The 20734-nt window shown below is 44.6% G+C and overlaps 1 protein-coding gene across 7 annotated transcripts in view; it reads right to left on the bottom strand.

Annotated features, from left to right (window-relative positions):
* The window catches only part of NUP50 (nucleoporin 50), a 431487-nt gene that overhangs the window by 234072 nt on the left and 176681 nt on the right, over nucleotides 1-20734 (bottom strand). The window lies entirely within an intron of this gene.

Raw genomic sequence — 20734 nt, 5'->3', positions numbered from 1 at the left:
TGTAGCTAACACCCAACGTGGCTCGAGCTTCAAATTCTGTAAAGATTTTAACAAGACTTTAGAACACATCCAAAGATGAGAAGAGACTCATTTTATTTCACCACTTTCCATTCCTCATCTTTAAGTAGTTTCAGTGGCCTCCTGGTTAAAACCGAATTACAAGAGGGTAAATAAATGTACATGTAGAACATTTCATACAGACCATGCTGAAATAGGTTCACAAACGGCAGAGGGAACGTGGAATAGATGAGGACAGGGGCCACAGACCATCATAAAACACATGTTCAAGACAAAAAATATTTCCTATGGGTGGGGGGGTGGGGTTCTCTTCTATAGAGCCATCTCTCCGACATAGGAAGGGTGGGGAGGACAAACTAGAAAGAACGTATACAGACTTTCATGTAGGGATGTTGCGATTTTGTCTCCAGAAATAGTATACCATATTTCTAAACCACAAGATGTCAGGGCAGGTGTTCCAGGGGATGTGGTTGGCTTTGAGAAACTTGCTATGGTTGATCATCCATGCAACAAGCATGTTATTAACCAATGTATCGATAGGGGAACTCAAAGGAATAGTGGCATAGGCAGTTTCTCACCAGAAAGAATGATTAACTTGAGTCAGATAGGATTATTGAAATGTGTGTAGATTTCAGCCCAGGAAATATGGGCTTGGCAGCAGTCCAAGCAATAGCTATGTAGCATATGACTTCATATTGGTCTCCAGCATTCCAAAAGGAGCAGCAGGAGGGTTACCCCCCCACACCCTGCCCCCTTCAAAAACACATTTTATTTCGATAAAGTAAAAGAAATAATGTAACTACATGTACATCTTAGTTTTATTCAAGTCTGGTAACCGCAATCTAAGCTGCATTCTTGTGTTCCTCCCCCCAGCTTTACCCCAAACCAGCAGGTCTCGGTTTGATAGATGTCCAATTTAAAAATGTAATTTTGTTTCCCAGAGTTTACATCAGTTTTCTATAGCGATTATTCCTCTATTAAATTCCAGAGCCTGTGGGTTTTTCAGGCAATTCAAGTCTGCTTTTTGGGCTAAACAGAATTATCAAATGTTGCCATGTTCTCCTAAATCCTGAGGTTTTCATTCAAAATCTGCTGTTAGGCAGATTTATCATTGTTCTGCTTCATTCCCTCTCCTAGCGAGAACCCCCAGCACTTTTAGCTGTCAGCCAAACCCCCTTTCGGTAAAATACTGTGACATGTTGCAGAGGAGTGTGCTGGAACTGTATAAAAAGGTGAGGCTTCTAGAGGCTGGAGGAGTGCAAAGCAAGTCGACCATTGGAAGCTGAAGTAATCGAAGATGACCAGAGACGCCTGCAGACCCTTTGCAACGCCGTTAAGCAACCACCGCTGTCCTGACCCCATTTTCTACGCGACAGAGGAGCTCCGAAGAGGACGACTCCTTCCCTTTGGCTGGTGGGAACAACCAGTCCCAAAACAAACTTTGACTTGAACCATCTCCCGAGGTGCTAGGAGTTTCCAGCGCTGCAGAACCCCAATACGAGGAGTCCTGCAGCCCCTTAAGTGCATCCTTGTGGAAAGGCCGATCGGTCTAAATCTTTGCTGATCCCGTAAGGACCCTCCAGAGATCCGATCCAACTTGCCCAGACCCCCTCACCAGAGTGAGGACTGCAGGAAGCTAAGAATATTGACGGGACGATCTGTGTCCTTTGTTGGTGCTGCAGAAAAGGCACCAAAACCACAGAGTGAACCAAGAAGTTGCTGAAAGTTGTGCTGCTGAGAGATTTGTCCGTTGTCCTACCTTTAGTCATCACACATCCACCTGCAGTGCTGCAGGTGCAGCTTCTCCCCCACCTCTCTACACCGTACACTTTGCTTTGGGAAGCAAGAGAAGCACCATCGAAGTGAGTGTAATGACGCCTGCAATATTTGATATATCGCGCACTTCAACAGCCACTGAGGATCGGATCCCCTTCAGGTAGACCCCTGCTCCTCGACAGAAATCAATGTCTGCTATTTTTGAAATTTTAAAATGGCCGGCGCATCGCCGAAGTGCAACACGGCATCTAAACGCGGCTTACCTAGCAACATACAGTATTTGTAACCAATAAAACTCTGCCGGCAGACGGAACCCGGCCCGGTTTCGAAGCCCCTTGTTACAAGTCTCTCCTGTATGCGCCTGTCAGACCGTAGGACCCTGCTTTGCTCTATACACTACTACATTCCCGGCTTTCTACTGCCCATATACTCGCACTGGGTGCTGCACACCCAATTATTGCAGCACACTGGGGTCATGATCCCCGCGCCAGAGATCACTGCATTACCGCTAGAGCATGTGGTTCACCTCAACAGGTCACACTGCCAACGCCCATGACCCGTAGAAGCCTTGAACCTTAACTTCCCTCTGTGCCACAAGGTACTGTTTGCCCTCCGCCAGAGCCTATGTAGGTATCACCTACTACATACCATTCAACCCCCCATTAATCAATGTGTTATGCCATACTGTACTGATTCGACATTTTGATACAATGTATAGTCAATAGCCCGCCTCCTCAGCGGGAGCAGCTACATTTTACATTATATTTCGCCATAATCAATTTAGCATGTTAGTTCTATTTTGTAGCCCACCCCACCCACAAGAGGTGCTTTATTTCTTTAACAACTGCTAATCACCTTTTTGCCTAACTAAACTCACCTTATACTAATTACGTTGGTCTACTAGTTGATCTGAGGACAAGCATTACTTACCATAATAGCATTTCTGATAATTCTATCGGCTTAGATTCACATGCTGTGCATATAGTCCGACATCTAGTGGTAACTGCAGAGTATTGCAGCTCGTCTTGCGAGGATCAAAAGGGGACGTCGACATGGGCATGCCTGTAACACTAGCCTCAACGTGATGTGAGTGTACCCAAAATCCCTGACGCGTCAAGGTCCCTCCGATTGTATTTTTTCTGCCGTGAGGGAGCCTTATGACTTTTGTAAGTGAGTACAGAAAAGAGAAAAGTAGTAAGATGTCTATGTTCCTTCCATCCGAGCAGGGAGGAAGGTTGGGCGCATGTGAATCTAAGCAGATACAATCATCAGAAATGCTATTATGGCAAGTAACGCATGTCTTCTGATGCTTGTTAATCTGCTTAGAATCACATGCTGTGCATAGACTAGCGAGCAGTACCCGGAGTTGGAGGTGGGTTGTGAGAAGGAACAGTAGTGAAAAGATGTCTTAGTACCGCTTGTCCTACCTGAGAATCAGACCTAGAATTAGTGTCTAGGCAATAGTGTTTTTTAAAGGTGTGTACAGAACTCCAGGTTGCTGTCTTGCAAATAGATTCGAGGGGAACATTAGCAATGAATGCTATGGAAGCCCCAGTGCCTCGAGTAGTGTGCTCTAGGCTTGAAGGGCTGTTCTCTTAGCAAGAGTGCAACAGAGTGTGATGGAAATGCCAGTCCACCTTGAGATGGCTGATTTAGAGACAGGGTCCCCTTCTCTACCATGAAAAACAGGTTCGTTTTCCTTAGTGGTTTAGTCTTCTCCAAATAGAACATGACTTCCCTGCGCACATCTAATGTGTGTAGGCTTCTCTCTGCCACGTTAGTGGGATTCTGAAAGAAAGTTGGCAGTTCTATAGACTGGTTCACATGGAACTTGGAAATATATTTGGCCGCAAATCGAAGGCGTGCGTGCAGAACCACCTTCTCTGAACTGTAACCAAAGGGTCTAGGACTGAAAGGGCCTGTAGTTCGCAGACTCTCCTTATTGAAGTGATTGCCACTAGGAAGGCGGTCCTGTAAGTAAGCTTTGAGACTTGCTTTATTCATAGGCTCAAAAGGAGACCCCATAGTCTAGTCAATACCACATTTAGGTCCCATCTGGTAGCTAGGTTAGAAATGGGGGAATTAATCCTTTTAACCCCTTCCATTAAGGCCTCAATAACTGGTATTTTCCACCATGACACTCTTTGTTGTGACGTAGTGTAGGCTGAGAGTGCAGCTAAGTGAACCTTCAGTGAATTAAAAACCAGGCCCGAGTCTAGTAAGTGAGTCAGGTACAACACAATGTTTAGATGAGCAGTCAATGGGATTGATGCTCTTGGAATTGCACCAGATAAGCGCTTCCATTTACTGGAGTAGCAATATCGGGTATTAGGTTTTCTTGCCTCCCCAAGTATGTTCATGCATCTGAGGAAGTTGGAGGTGCCCGAACTCTAAGACCTCAGGAGCCAGGCCGCTAAGTTCAGAGTCTGTGGGTATGGACGAAGTGGCTTCCCCTTGTCCTGAGATAACATGTTGTAAGGGCAAGGCAGTTTCATTGGAGGAGATAGAGACATCTCCATCAGATGCGTGAACCAGGGCTGGCGGGCCACCAATAACAGTGACTGGTTCCTGGTGCATCTTGTGCACAATCTTGTTGAGTAGGGGAAGTCAGGGGGTCGCGGTTGGGGGGTGGGTTTTGGAGTGTAAACAAATTTCCCCGACCACGTTATCCAGAGATAGTTCCCCTTGGATCGGTGGGTCCCCGGAGGCGTAATCTTAGCGTTGTGCATTCTCCAGAGTTGTGAACAAGTCGATCTCTGGGAAGCACCATTCTGTGAAAACGTTGGAGACTAGGTCTTCATGTAGTCACGATTAATACTCTAAGGGCAGCGAGAAGTCTCTGCTGAGTTTGTCCGCTAGAAGATTGAGTTCCCTTGGACCCTGTTGGGACAACAGGAACATCTTGTGTTCAAGAGCCCACTTCCAAATGTTCTGGGACAGTTTGGATAGCCCTGGAGAGTGAGTGCCCCCTTGCTTGTTCAGGGGGTACCTGGCTGTAGTGCCGCCTATGAGGACCAGGATTGTCTTCCCCTGCAACTTTGAAAGGCCTTCAGTGCTTTGAATACAGCTAAGAGCTCTAACAGATTTATATGGTTGGATTCTACCGCAGGTGACCAAATTCTGTGCGCTGTCTGCTGAAGCAGGTGAGCACCCCCCCACCCCGTGAGAGATGTGTCCGTCGTGAGAGTGGCTTCTACTGCGGGGGTGGTGAAGGACTTCCCCTTCAAGAGGTTTTCCCTTGACCACCACTACAGAGAGAATGAGGGCTGCCGAGACAACCCTTAGATCGTCCATTGTCCACTGGCTGTTAAGCCACTCTTGCATGGGACGCAGACGCACCTGAGGCACCAAGTAAATGCAGGATGCCATCATACCAAACAGTCGCATGGCTTTGCGTACAGTCACCTCCCAACTGGCTACATGTTGAGGGTATCAAAACAGCATGTTTTGAACCATCTCGTTGGAGGGGAAGACAAGGCCGTCTTCTTGTCTTGTGTTTGAAATAGAGCTCCCATAAACTGCTGGACTGGACTGGGATTTCTTCTAGTTTGTGGAGGATCCCAGACTGAATAAAAGGTCTATCGTCTTTTGAGTGTTTGACAGGCATGCTTCGTAGGAGTCCCCCGTTATGAGCCAGTCGTTGAAGTAAGGATAAACTGGAATGGATTGTACTGAAAGGGAAGTACTTTGAACCGATAGGTTTTGTCCTCTATCATGAACCTTAGGTATTTTTTGTGTATCGGCAACCTTGAAATATGGAAGTATGCATCTTTCATGTCCAATGTTTCCATGTAATCCCTCTGTGTTAGCAGAGGAATTACTTCTTGCAGTGTACCCATACAAAACTTTTGAGGTTTGACAAATTTGTTTGCTGGGCGCAAGTCTAGCACAGGGCGCATGGTGAGATCCTTTTTGGGTACAAGGAAGTACACTGAATAAATACCCTTGTTTACCTGTAGAAGAGGGACAACTTTAATAGCACCCTTTTCCTGCAGGATCTCTACCTCTTGCAGCAGGGTACTGATGTGTTCTGATGTTAGGCGTCTTGATCTGAGGTCTGCATCGAGGTGGTCAGCTGAACTCGAGATGCAGTACCCGTGGGCAACTGTCTTGAGCACCTACTGGTCTGATGCAATCCCCTCCCATGCTTGCAGGAATGATGTTAAATGACCCCCGACCGGGGAGGCATGGGAGGGGACCCGGATCTGGAAGTCATTTTTAACTGGAGGCCGGGGTGCCACAGGGGGTGGAATTACGCCCCCTTCCTTTCCCACAGCGTTGTACCCTAAGTGGATATGTGGTGGTGGCGGTAGATCCCCCGACCAGAGTACCAAATGTTTCCAGAACAATACTGGTTGCGAAGGGAGCAAGAGTAGGACTGCCCATGAAAGGAGAGCCTCCACCCACCTCTCTGCTGAAAGGGCCTCAGTTTGTTTTTACTTATATAGCATGCCCGACCCAGTGGTATAAGGGTGCTAGTAGTAAGAAGACTGTTACATATTGCAGATCATACAGAATAGTACATATGATACATGATACAAGGCAGGAAATTCAACTAATGCAATAGTCTAAACATAAGTACAGTCATGAATGAGAAATGGGAGCATATATGGGCAGTCTGGGTGCATGGCTGAGAGGGGAATGGGTTAGTTCTTATTGACTAGCCAGGTGATACTACTTCTGAATTTTTCGAATACTTGGATGGATTTGATGTCCTGTGGGAGTGTGTTCCATAGTTGGGTGGCCAGGACCGGGAAGCTGGAGCCGCCTGCTCTTTTGAGGTTGTATCTAGGACCCACTAGGCAGGAGGTGTTGGTGGATCTCGTAGTGCGGATGGAGGATCTCGAGGTGAATTTGTCAGTAAAATAAGGTGGGGCTCTGTGGTTTAGTGCTTTGTAGGTAAGGCAGAGAGTTTTCAGGTCAATTTTCTCTTGTATGGAAAGCCATTTGCAAAAGGTTGCTGAGATGTGCTCTCTTCTGGGTATGTTTAGGGCGTCTCCGAGCGCATTGTTCTGCAGTTTATGCATGGCCTTAAGTAGACCAAGTAGAGACTGTTACAATATTCCAGTTTGGACTGTACGAGTGCTCTGGCTAGTGTAAGGCAACTGTTAGGTGACAATAGGGGTCTACACGCCCTGATCAGTAATTTGGTTCAAAGTTTTCAGAGTCTTGTTTTCCTTTTTTGATGTTTCCGGCACCTCGTCAACAGCCTTGCCGAACAAGTTGGATTCTTCCACTGGCTTGTTGATTAAGGATGCCTGGGTTTCTGGCTTGAACCCAGAGTTCTTCAACCAAGCGTGCAGTTTTAGTAGGGTACCCTCGGCTAAAGTCCTTCCTGCTGCCTCAGCAGCGTCTAAAGCATTTTTCAGAATGTTGTGGTTCACCTGCTTGCCTTCAGGTACAATCGCAAGCGAGCCTGCATGGGCTGAGGTACCTCTTGAAGGCCCTCCTGCAGTAGGTTCCATTGACCATCCAAGTAGCTAGCCAACAGTGTAGCATTGTTGGCTACGCGTGTGGAGTATGCTGCTGCAGCAATAGTAACCCTTTTTCCCAGTGCGTACAACTTCTTACATTCTTTATCGGGCAGTGCCTCGCCTGTGGACAAGGGGACACATGCCCTCTTCCTCGCCGTAACCACTAGAGAATCTGGAGTGGCGTGCCCCCTAATGTAGAGTGGGTCAGTAGGGGAAGGGCGAAACAGCTTTTCCACTTGTGGATTGACAGCCCTAGTCTGAGCGGGCATTAACAAGGATGGAGCACAGTGTCTATAGAATTTGATAAATGGGATAGCCTGACGGCAAGAGGCTTCTTTAGGATGTCTTCAACAAAGTCTGAATCTGGCACTGCCTCCTGTGTGGCAATTTTGAAGTGTTCAGCTGCCTTCTGTAAGATAGCTTTAAACGCCATCTGGTAGTCAACAGGTGATGCCAGACGGACTGGTGGGAAAGGAGGAGAGTCCATACACAAGGTGTCAGGATCCGGGGTAAGGGTAGGGGAATACCCAAGGTTGATTATCAACTGGATGTTCGTCCTCCCATCCCTGACTGGGATCAGAAGGATCACCAAAGGGATCATCCTGTAAATATGGATCAACATGATCATCATCAGTGATGTCTAAAATGTCACAATGTGGATTAAAAGTCCTTTGAAATTTGGGCATAGGAGTATAAAGGTTCTCTTCACGAGGCCTCTTAGGAGCAAACCTTTCAAAACATTCAACAAACCGTTGCAGTCTGTTCATGCAACCCTCAAACTTCTCTCCGGTCCATGAGGAGAAACCAGAGGGGTCTAGAGGAGGAAAGTGCTCTTCTGGATGATCCTCTTCCCTCCAACATTGAGATTTCTCACCTAGAGCCTTAGATAAAGACACAGGGCTCTCAGAGTAACCTTTTTGTCCCTCCTGGCGTTTCGACATGTCTTTCGACGTGTTCGCAGCCTGTTCCGTTTCACCCCTGAAACAATCTTTGAGATACTATTGTTGATCGGCGTCTCAGAGAGGTGTAGGGACTGTAGGCAGTTGCACAGTAGATTCCAGCAGAATGCTTTTGGTTCTGGCGCCCTTACTTTTGGACTGCCAGGACGCATGCCGCTGATGCGGTTGCAGGGAGAGCCGCCCATCACAGGAACCACCAAACTATCCGATATACCTGTTGGCGACTTGGAGTGCTTTAATTGAACGGTCGAAGCAGAACCAGGGGTTGTGTTCTTTGTGAGGGTATCGTGTGAGTCCTTGTCGGCGAGATGTACATTTCCCCATAGCAAGTCTCTTGTTGCGCCCATCGGGGCCAGGGACGGACAGTGTACAGAGAGAACGCTCCTGCGCAAGGTCAATGGAGTCCGAAGTGGAGCCTTGGTCGTCAATTATATCCTAGTCACACTCTGTGGTTGTTGCGGCAGGGGGGCTACTCTCAGCACGTGACATTACGTAGGCCGCCCACCGCTTTAATATCGACGCTCCTTTATAGTCTTAGGACTATAGGACATCGCAAGTGGATACTCAAGTGGCTTGGCTGTTGGGCTGCCGTGCTGCTACATTCTCCTACGGACACGCGTATATGACTAGTCGGCAAGGAGAAGCTAGTCATTCTGCAACCCGGAGCGTTGGCGCGATCTTGGACTTAAGTAATTCAACTTTCTTCGTGCATGCGCTTGTGTTACCACAGCGCTTATGGTTATGGTTGTATGCCTTTCTACTGAAACTCTCATTTAATAACTTCCTTTGTTTCTGCTTTACTTCTCTAGTTTGGTTACACCCATATTCATACCACGCTCACCACACCTACCAGCCATCCCACTGCCACGCCTCCACCAGGAACCGGAAAAGACTTCAAAACCCACTGTGTATGCGCATCGCACACACATCGCAAGTGGATCCTCAAGTGGCTTGGCTGTTAGGGCGGTGAGTGCCCCCCCCCCCCATCCCCTTTATCCAACTTGTTGATCTGTGCATAGGCTGTGTGCCTTGGTACTATATTGTGTGTAATGGCGTCTGGCCTGCATAGCAGCCGCTTGACCGATATGCCTTGCACTAAGATTGTTAATGTTGACGCTTTGATATGCAGCAGGAACGCGGCTGATTCAGTTTCAGCCTTTATGGGGAACCTTCTCATAACGAAATATTCAACATCAGAAAATTGTTCATTTAAGCATGGTCTTGCTGAGCAGTCGATGGACGCAGTAGCTCCTGGAACCATTTACCCGCACAGTATTTCCGAAGGTAGTAATGCTGCAACTGCGACAAATTTTGTAGCAATTGCAGTAAATGAGGAAAGTGTCCCATATGGCCCAAATTCACCATCTTCTAGTATAAATGATGTAATGAATAATTCCATCTCAGATGACGACTCCGCCAATGATAATTTGGGCGATGGCTCTGCCCCGATCTACAAATTAAACAAACAAATTCAGGCTTCCATTGGCGAACTAACGCCACTAATTGATAAGAAATTGCTGTTTGATCGAGCAGCAAGTCTGATATCTCCTATGTTTCCCCGTCCACCTGCTTTGCAATTTAAAGATTTACCTCATGATGCTAGTCCGTGTCCTTCCTCTAATCAAAAAGGAAAGAACACCGTCTTTGCCATCATCACAGCAATTCTATCTTAAGTCTACTGAGGCCAAGAATAATTCTAGCCATAATGATCTACAGGCAGATAAGGGCAACGAAATACCTTATACTACTCCATATTCTTTTCCTGTTATTAGGATACTGGACCTTCTTGATAAGGGCCATGATTTTACACATATGGAGCTGTGAGAAATGAAGTGCACTTCAAATGATATATTGTTTAAACTTAATCGCCCTCAGGGTTTTATGATGGCAAAAGAGGCCTTTCCCTCTGTGCTTTGCCGTTATGCCATCAGTGCACAACAGCTACCCAATGTTACCATTAGGCCCCTTTCTGTAGATAAACATAGCCAGTGCTGTATCTCCAACTCGAATGAGAAGACGCAGGGAGCCAATGATCACCCATGTCTTCCCCATGTCGATCTTGCTGTGAGCCCTGTCACTGATGGCAATTATATTGACGCTATCAAACAGGATATTAGAGAGATTAAGCTTGCTCCAAATATAAAATCCTGCTCCCCCAGCCTCATACAATGCCAGGACCTCCGGATACTCCCATCTGACTTGATAAAAATTACTGAAAAGTCTACTATTGATGAGGTTAACGAATGTGTTAAGAATGAAAAATCTGTTTATTTTAAGGCGTTTAAGAAAAATCCATCTCAAAGCTAAAAAATGCACTGAAAAGCGCAGGAAGGACAAACAGATGTTGAAGAAAGATGGTATTAATCCATCTGCTGTGGAGATGGATGCTGATCACGTTGCGAAAAGCAAATTGCTCCACCCCCAACCCACCCAAGAAAACAACGCTATTGATGTTGATCAACTTTGGGAGGAAAGCCGTGCTCCGTTACTGCATCCCCATCTCCTAAAATAGTCAAAAAAAGAACAAAAATACCACCAAGGCCCCTCTCAGTGCTTGCCCCAATGGTATGCAGACTAAGAATCCCTGCACTCCTGACTTGGCAACCAAAGGTAAACCACAGATGAAGGATACGTTATCTGGTTTTCAGGATGGCCTAGCCCCATCACCTAAACAAGAGTCCATGAAAACCCATAATAGACTAGGAAACTACTTTCCTTCAACAGGTATAAAATCTACCTCCAAGTCAGGGACAAATGCACCTGCTCCAGTTACTTTTAAGGGGAAAGGCAAACTATCGAACTCTAATCCAATCAAAGAGTTACTTCTGCTTTAGGGATTCATGCCGGTCCATCATATGCTGAGGTTTGCTGCAAGGATGCGCATGATTCTAAATTACTCCATGCCCTCACTAAGAACGATTATGCGACTTTCTGTGGCCCTGGCAAGCATAGATGAGTCCACCCTCCCCCGCCCACCCCAGCACTGATAGAGGTCCCACCAATGCCATTGGTAGTACCGATTGTGTCTTTACCCAAGAACGAGCAGGTGGTCAAGAGCAGTGTTCAACATAACCTAACAAATCTAGGGCAAGATTTAGGACATAAACCTAGCCCTAACTTTAACAGGTCCTTTGTGTACTGATCAAATGCAGGGAACTATATCCGACCAACCATCCTTTACATGCATGATTCAGATCCCAAATACATCAATAGAGAGTGGTGCCCTTTCAACTCAATTATTAGCAAGAGAATTTAACTTAACCAAGATGAAATAGACCCAGCCGCAGACCATGAAGGATCCCTGTGGTTTCCAACCTAAATCCTACAGTAACAGCTCACAACCCGGCTCTTTTTGAGCAGCGATCTAATGAAGGGACAGCTCCATCAGAAGAGCTCATCATAGGTCTGGAAGGAAACGCAGAAATCTTAAGGGGTGAAAGGATCAATAGGAATTTCCTATTGGGAATATTAGCAAGGATACCCTCATTGCGCATCCTAACAACTGCAGACTTCGATGGAATCGCCTTGGCGCGTGAGAATAATCACATAATGTTAGGATATGTATGTAATCCAATGGTGTTAAAATTAATTTGGAGCTTTGGAACAGAATTAAAGGATATGGGTTTTTGTCTTCACACCTTTAACTGAGCTTCAGGCCCATGAATTCTTGCAGAAGCCAGTTCCAAAGTTAGTTGATGTTCCTCTCCACGTGGTGCCGATTGGCACGACTATGGAGCAAACTTGCATATCCCAGCTTATTGCAATGACTGCAGGAGATCAAACCCTAGCATGGGTAGAGCCCTTAATGCTTTCAATTTCTTCCTTTAAAAATGTATTAACTACGACTTAGCAAAAAAAGAAACCAGGCTCAACCCTCATTTCTTGGAATTCATCTGGTCATCATGCACTTCATGGGTGCCTGGCCACCATCTTTGATGAAGATTATCCCGATATCATCCTTCTACAGGAAACAATGAGCACTACTGATTTGTCTCTAGAAGGGTATTATACTGTCTGTATGCATGCAACCAAGGGCCTACAGGGACGTCCGATGGGAGCGCTTGAAATTGCAATTAGCAACATGATTAAATGTAAATCGTCCCAGGTATATCTTTCTCCTAATGTGGTAGCGATTGAAATGGATATGTACGAAAAAGATGTGGACCAGTTGTTTGTGCCATCTCTATATTGGAATCCATTGAAATTAGTTTTAGAGGTGATGTTTGATGACTTGGATCAATGTTTAGAATGCATACACAACATGAGAGCCTTGCCCAAGATAATCATAGCGGGTGATTTTAATTCCTTATGTCTCATGAGCAATGTGGAGACTAATTCCAATGGTAACACAGTGAAGCTTGGAGCCAAATGGGTTACTTGACACTTTGGAGTTATTCTTTGTAAGCAATCCGGCAGCAGGCCTGCAGCACACATGGTGTAGAGGTAACTCCACCTCTATGATTGACTTTTTTGCTATTTCTAACACATTGCTGCATTTAGTCTCGCCGGTGTTGATCCATACCATTACTACAGGTGACCATGCAACTATTCAGTTAAATTAAACACTGTTCCACGATTGCCATAGTATTAATCACCTGCTTCCTCTAAATGAAATCAATCAACCCAAGCTATTAGTGAGGTGGAATCCTGGTTTATGTAAGTGTATATCAGAGAAAGTAAAATCTGCATACACCATCACTTCACTGCATTGGGGTCCACATGTATCACCATTTGTTAAATAAAGAATTATAGGTGAAATAATTGCTGCTGCTATACAAGCTATTCAGGTTAAACCTTCAACAAAAGGCCCCCCCCTGCCTCAAAAATTTGATTGGGAAACAGCTTCTAAAGGCAAAACCCCCCCCCCCCCCCCCCAAAAAAAACAAAAAAAAAAAAAAACCAGACTTGCGCACTATCAAAACGGTCATCTACAACCATGCTCTGTTTAAAGTGGTTAAAAATCGAATTTTACTTTGTACAAAAACAGATTTTTGCGGAAAGCGAAATCAAATGAGCTTAATTGTGAGATTGTACGCAAATGATATATCCATAACATTAAATACATATGGTCTATTATACATTTTTCAAATTATATACATTTCCACTTGCGACTTCCCATTTGATTTTTTGATTCTTACGAGTGCCAAATAATTTCCTTCACACTGGATTGCTCTTTCAACAATTGGGTATGTTGTCCCAATTTATCTGAATAGTATTCTGTTAGTCAACATTAATATTCCAACATTGATCACAAAATTCATTCCACTTAAGCGGCACTAAAAAATGCCGCTATGAAATAACACGATGATGTCAATCGTGTCAATCTTTGCTATAAAGCAGTTGCGGCATTCAAAATGGCTGCCGCGTTACACACAAGTACGCAATGACGTCACCACGCATGCGGGAACGCAAGCGTGATGACGTCATACGTGGAAATAGTATTTAAAACGCACAAATTGAAATTAAAAAGCACGCTGCATAAGGAGCTTGAGAGCGACAAGCGGATCACCTCTGTGAAAAAGGTAAGCTGAGGAAACTTTGATTCCCCCTAAGCCTATTAGTAAATTGATTGCCAACTAGGATGCAACTCAACGTCTAACTTAACTTAAAATATGTGCTTTTTTGCCTAAATAGGGTAAAACACCCAAAGGAAATTTAAAGTCATACTCACAGGAAGAACATAGATCAAAATTGAATGATTGAATTGTGGCAAAACAAGCCCAAAGTTAATTGGTGAGTGTCATTTGTATGGTACCATTTTCTTCATGATTAACCTTAAGAAAAAATGTTAGAAAATATAAAAACATTTGTTAGAAATGTCTGTTTAAAGAATTCTTCTTTTGAATTAAGTATAAAGGAATGAACGTTTTTCTTTTAAAAAAACATCATTCAAATCTCTCCTGAGGATCCCTTGTGATTTGAACAAGGGTGAAACGCGTGTAGAGAGTGAGAATAAGAGCTTGAATATGGAATAAAAATACCCAATTGTTGAAAGAGCAATCCAGTGTGAAGGAAATGTATTTGGCACTCATAAGAATCAAAAAATAAAATGGGAAGTCGCAAGTGGAAATGTATATAATTTGAAAAATGATTTAACCCTACCTATGGCAATCTAGGTAATGCTGCAATACCACAGCTGACAAACCCTAACAACAAAAATAAGCTAAAAAGTGGGAATTCGCCGGGAAGAAAGTCCTGTAAAGATTGCCGAGATTGTGTTTAAAGTATTATACGTAATACCACTCTCTAAAGCAGCTTTTAATGAGAAATATAATACATGCGCACATGTGTCTTATATACCAGAAATTCTCTATTCCTGCTCGTCTCAAATCTAATGCGTTTGTGTTGGGTTTTCCAGTGAAATGGGACATTTTGAATTGGTCAAGGATGACATTGTTTGGGCAATTAAGAAACTATCCCAGTCTAATGCATCGGGTCCAGGTGGCATACCTTCATGCATGTACAAAGCCGAACTGGCCGTATGGGCAACCATACTTAAGATAAAGTTTGATGTAATTCTCAAAACCGGCAATATACCAGAGCAATGGGGAGCATCAATAATTGTTCCAATCTACAAGAAAGGCAATGCCTTGGATCCCCATAATTACCGACCCATTTCGCTCATTGCCACAAGCGAAATTTTTGCAAGCTATTGTATAATCTTGAAAAGTATATTGCAAGCAATAATATTCTTGCCTTATTAAGCGTGCGGTCATTAGGCGCACATGCCATCGTCATCCATTACCTTATCCTGGAATACTGACTTGACTTCTGAAAAATATGACTGAAACTTGGCTCCACCTAGCCTCAGGTTGGTCCACTACTACTCGCTCTAGCCACCCCCCCCCCACCCCCACCCCCACTACTACACTATACTCAGACCTGACCGATTAGGTGTCTGGAGGAGATTTAGGACTTCATTGCTAAAACATACTTACAAACTCCTAGCTCTAAAACTAACAACCGACCTGCAAACCACCATCAACTTCCTCCTAGTCTACAGAGCACCCAGCACAAATAGCCATCCAGACCGACACCCCGTTAATCATTAGCCTGCTCAAACCCAAGACCAAATTCATCCTACTAGGAGAGATTAACCTGGGTTTTAATGATGCACGGGATTATAAAGCCTCAGCCTTTCAAAAGGCAATACAGGAAATGCAATTCTCCCAAATCGTCAGTGCCCCCAGAAATAAAAGAGGCAGAAACTTAGATTGGATCCTAACACTGAAAACTAATGTAACCCTCAAAGACAAACATATCTTGGACTGATCTAGTACGTTTCAACATATCCAACGCCAAGACCAAAGAACCTCCATCTCCTCTGCCCATTCCCATCTTAGTGAGAAACTCACACCAGAGAATCTAAACCCTATACTAAATAAGCTACTTAATGCAGAGAATACTATGAATACCACACCTGACAGCATCTCCCTCCTTTACCACACCAATATGAAAACCGCCATCGATGAAGTAGCACCATGCAAGTCCAAAAGGCCCAGACCTAAACGTAGCAACCCATGGTTCAATGACGAACTGATTGAACTCAGACCAAACAAAAGAGCGTTAGAACACTTAAACAGAAAAAACCTCCAATGAATCCAAAAAAGATCAAGGCATTCGCACAAAAGTATAAAATGCAGTAATCACCCAGAAAGTTAGCTACCTGAATTCACGCATTACCAATGCAGCCTCCAACAGTAAAGAACTGTTTTCTATAATTAGGGAACTAGAAACACCCCTCACAACGCCCAGCGTAGCTATCGCAAGTAAAGCATGGTGTACCAACATCCAGGATGCCTTAGCCAATAAAATCAATTTTCACCAAGTTAAAATCGTAACGAAAAGAAAGCCATTTATGCTCACAGCCGATCTTGCCACCACTACTTTGACTACGGTATAGTACCCCCATCTCAATTCAACCTTACTCCAGTCACCCAAGCGATAGTACCCAAGACCATCAAATTGTAAAGGCGACAGCTTTCCTGCAAAACTAGTTAAGATATGTGCTCACACCCTGGCACCCATTATCACCAACTTCATAAAGGCATCATTCAATACCAAATCCATCCCCCGTAATATCAAAGAAGCCTGGGTCACGCCATTACACAAAAAACCCACACTAGACCCCACCATCCCCACCAACTACATAACCATCACCACAGTTCCCTTCCTCCTTAAAATAATGGACAAAATTGCTTACAACCAAGTACAAACCTACCTAGAAAACAACCATTTGCTAGGTGATGCAGTCCGGCTTCCGTCCCAAACAGCACACAAACAGCACAACTGTATTTAATAATAAAAAAATAATAATAAGATGGACGCCATTAGAGACTCTGGGAACCTATGCATCCTACTATTACTCGACACAACCGCGCCATTCGACTTCGTAGATCAAGATTAACTTTGCCTAACACTATCCACTTCTCCAATGATGCAACCACCTGGATCAAATCTTTTCTATCAGAGCGTACCTCTAGAGTAGAAATTGGCAAGGAAGCGGCTGATCCTATTACGGTGCCCATAGGTGTGCCACAAAGATCGTGCCTCTCCCCCACCCTTTACAATGCCTATACTAAATTCCTCTTTGCAGCCTTGGATGCCATGGGAATAATTTACACTAACTTTGCAGATGATATGCAGATACTCCATCCAATCTCTGATAATCTGGAACAAGACAGCATACTCATTAACAAAATCTATTCTCTCATCCAAAACTAGATGGCAACAAACAGTCTCTGCCTCAATGGCGAAAAGACAGATATCCTCATAGTAGGCGCGCCCACCTGGCTGAAAAAGATACCTCCATTATAGATGGTACTCCCATAACTATCTCAAACCAAGTCAAAACACTAGGTGTTTATTTAGATTCCAGTCTCACCATTAGCAAACAACTCACTCGCCTACTCCACAGCAAAACGTATTGCCCTCGGTCGACAATTCCTTACCCCCCAAAATTGTATCACACTAGCAAGAGCTCTCATTAGGTCTAAATTGGACAATTGCAACATACTCCTACTAGGCACCACCAAGAAAAAATTGAGCCAAAATGCAACTATTGCAAAACCAAGCGTTAAGAGCAGTACTGGGCATCAAAGAAAGGGACCATATATCTCAGTCCAGGAGGGAAGCACACCGATTGCCCATACAAGCCAGATTAGTACATAAAACAGTCACCACGACTCACAAATACATCACCCGACCCCCCCATCCCCCCCGCCGAGCCCCCCCCATTACCTTAACCAATGTCTCACTCGCAAAACAGCCACAAGATCCCTCAGTTCTAACTCTAGCACCCAATTACTCATCTCCTGCTTCAAGAATACAAGACGGGCATCTCCAGCATCCCGGTAGAAGCGTCCAGAATCTGGAACTCACTTCCCCCTACAACATAAGGAATGAGCCTTCCCATAGTCAATTAAAAAACTGCTACAATCTGGCTGTTCAAAAAATACTAACCTGCCTGTGCAGAATGTATTGTGTAACTGTATACGTATATTTATGAAAACTGAAAGTGAACATATGCAACCACAAATGTTTAATTCCTATGTCCCATTCAACAACGAAAAAAGGCCACACTGTTGTGGCTGTGGTTGTGCCCGTGGGCTAACGTACCAGTAGGAGGGCAAGAGAAACTAATATTAACACAAAGTACTAGTACATATGTAGGTTGGCCTGTAGGAAGGTGTGAATGAATTAAAGTCCTGGCCCTGGTCCAAACCTGAGTACCCCTTTGCGGTAATAGCATCTACATATAATTAGTATCCATCATAGTACAACACATCAAGGATAGTCATGCAAATTATTGTAAGTTAAAGAAAAAACTTTTGTGCAAACATCCGTACAAATACAATCAATAAAACATTTACAAGGTTACATACATATGAAAAACAATCCTTAGTATGAATCAGAATGCAAAATTGCTAAACAGAAATCATGAATGTTAGATAAAAAAAGAAAGAAGGAAAAATCAATAAAACAAACCAAAATAAGGAAAACGCATGAGGGGGAAAAAAAAGGGAAGTAAGAAAAATGTTGATATTCCCAAACAACGAATAAGGCTGATTCAATAGACAGTGATCTACAAGAACCAACTGGGATACTGAACAAATGTTACTGTAGATCCTGACTAACTGAAAAAACAACAGAACATATATTGTTGTAAACAAGAGGTCCAATATAAATCAGATGTTATTCTGAGGGACCTTCAATCCCCTCTAGACAATATTGCGTTTCGGCGGTACCAGCTCCGCCTTCATCAGGGCAGAAATAGCAAGACCCTTGAGCGTGATCCTATGCTACGCTCAACGAAAGAGGTGAGCCCATTATTGCTTGTTGGACACTGGCTGAATCCTGTATGGTGACAATCAAGTCGGCAGTTGCCTCCCAAAGGAGATCATATCACCAGATATGTATGAGGTCTGTTGAAAAAGCCAACCTGTGATAAGGTGTAGCTGAGTTCCGTAGCGAAAAAGCTTATGCAGGAAGGGAGTGGAGGGGAGGGGAAAGGGACGCCTCCAGCTGGCGTTTGTATCGCGCTGCAAAATCTGCTGCGACTGTCCCAACATTACTTCCTTGTAACCAGAAAGCATTATTGTAATCTTGTAACCTATGCCGTGATACCCCAAGGTTTGGGCGTATAATCAAAATGTAATAAATCAATTAGACCAAGGAATTCAGACGTCGGGTCCAGAACTACAACATTACGGAGCACCCAGCACAAACATTTTCTTCAAACCTAAGGTACTTGTGGGGAGAGAGAGAGAGGGGAAAAAAAAAAAAAAAACCACAAACAGTATTGCTTACCAGATTCCAAGAATTCACTTCAGAGCATTGAAGTGCACCCAGAGGTGTCCGGGTTCACCCCCTTCTTACCCCCTGACCCATGCCACTGCATGTGTCCCTTCAACGAGTCCTTTTAGAGGTCTCTTGTTAGTCTTTAACTTGCTGCTTCTATAACACTAGCGACTGGAAGAGATCCTCATCTTCTGCTGATTGTCAAGACTTTGTGCTCTCTCTCTGAACTGCCTTTAGATAGGGTTGCATTTTTGGACTTCAGACTTGCTGCGCAAAGAAATCCTCTGAGCATGTCAATCCATGCCAGACCCCATGCTTGAGAAATGTATTACAGTATAAACTGTTAGATACCGAAATAACGGACAGCACGATAACATTGTCTTTTCCCTTTCCAACGTTGCTACAAATCTAACCGCGAACACACACAAAGGCAAAAGTGTCCTTTGAAGTGTATTCAAGTGTTCTAGTGTAAACGTCTAAAGTGTTTAACCACTTAAATGCTAACGACGAGCTTTCTCGTACTCAGCACTATGTTTGCAGTGCAGAGGACAAAATAGCTCATCCTTTTTAGCACTTCTGTTTGTGTGATTACTGCTGCGCATTGATCACACAAACCCTAAATCCAGCCCTCGGGCTATGTAAGGAGGCGCTTCCTCCTCACGGCCCGGGGGTTGGATTTCCTTCACTTTCACGTCAAAGTGTGTAATGCGCACCGACGTGACAGTAATTTCACCGCTGCAGCCATTTTCGGCTGTGGCGAACAAGAAGGTTCCTCCCTAGATCTCTGGTATTTTTATGCCGTTTGATAGAGGGAGGTGTCATTGGAAAGGGGGGGGGGAATCTCTCCTTTCCAACGGCACCTACCTTGAAGCATGCTGGCATGGATCACTTGTTCCGCAGCCAGCAAGACCACTAGATCACCAGGGATCAGCTTTGAAATGGGGGGTGGGGGGGCTGAGTGGGCCACTTAGTATATAAAGGGCCCTCTCCCCCTTTGGCCTCCAAAGCATGGGTGATTACTTTCTGCCCACCCTGGGGTTAAATGGGCACACTAATGTGCCTATCTGCCCCTAGGGAAAAAGCAAACGAAAACAAAAACAAAAACGTTACTTTGTTGTGGTGGTTCTGAGGGGAGGGGGGGGGGGTCACTAGACCATCAGGGATTCTTTTTAAATGAAAGGGGGTGGCCCTCTCCCTGTACCTCCAAATGGATGGGGGCATATCATGTAGCCCTCCCTGGGGGCAGAGTACCAGTGTAATCTGCCAATCTGACCCTATAAAGGGGTACATTTGTTTTTACTGGGAGTGGGGGTCAGTAGACAACCAGGGATGGCTTTTAGGAAGTGGTGGGAGTGGCCCTCTCACCCTCCTGACCCAAATGGATGGGGTATGTAATTTAGCCCTCCCTCAAAAATGTGTTTTTACTGGGTCAGTGGGGGTCACTAGACCACCAGGGATGGCTTGTATGAAAGGGGTGGAGGTGATGGGAGCATGATAGTTTGGATTTCTTTTTGCTGGGCTGACCACAGATGAACATTTTTTCTTTAGTTTACAGTTGTGGCAGGCTGAAGATTTTGCTGACTTATGTAAGTAGTACAAAATATCATTTTGTTATTATATATTATAGTTTGGGGTGGATTGCGGTTGGCGGGACTGTGGCTGAAGTGTCAGTGGTGTGGGAACAGGTGGTATGGAGGTAACGTTCAG

This window comes from Ambystoma mexicanum, chromosome 12 (genome assembly GCF_040938575.1).
Source record: "Ambystoma mexicanum isolate Mex_15411 chromosome 12, UKY_AmexF1_1, whole genome shotgun sequence".
Taxonomy (NCBI): Eukaryota; Metazoa; Chordata; class Amphibia; order Caudata; family Ambystomatidae; genus Ambystoma; species Ambystoma mexicanum.
This window is presented reverse-complemented; position numbering and strand designations above follow the sequence as displayed.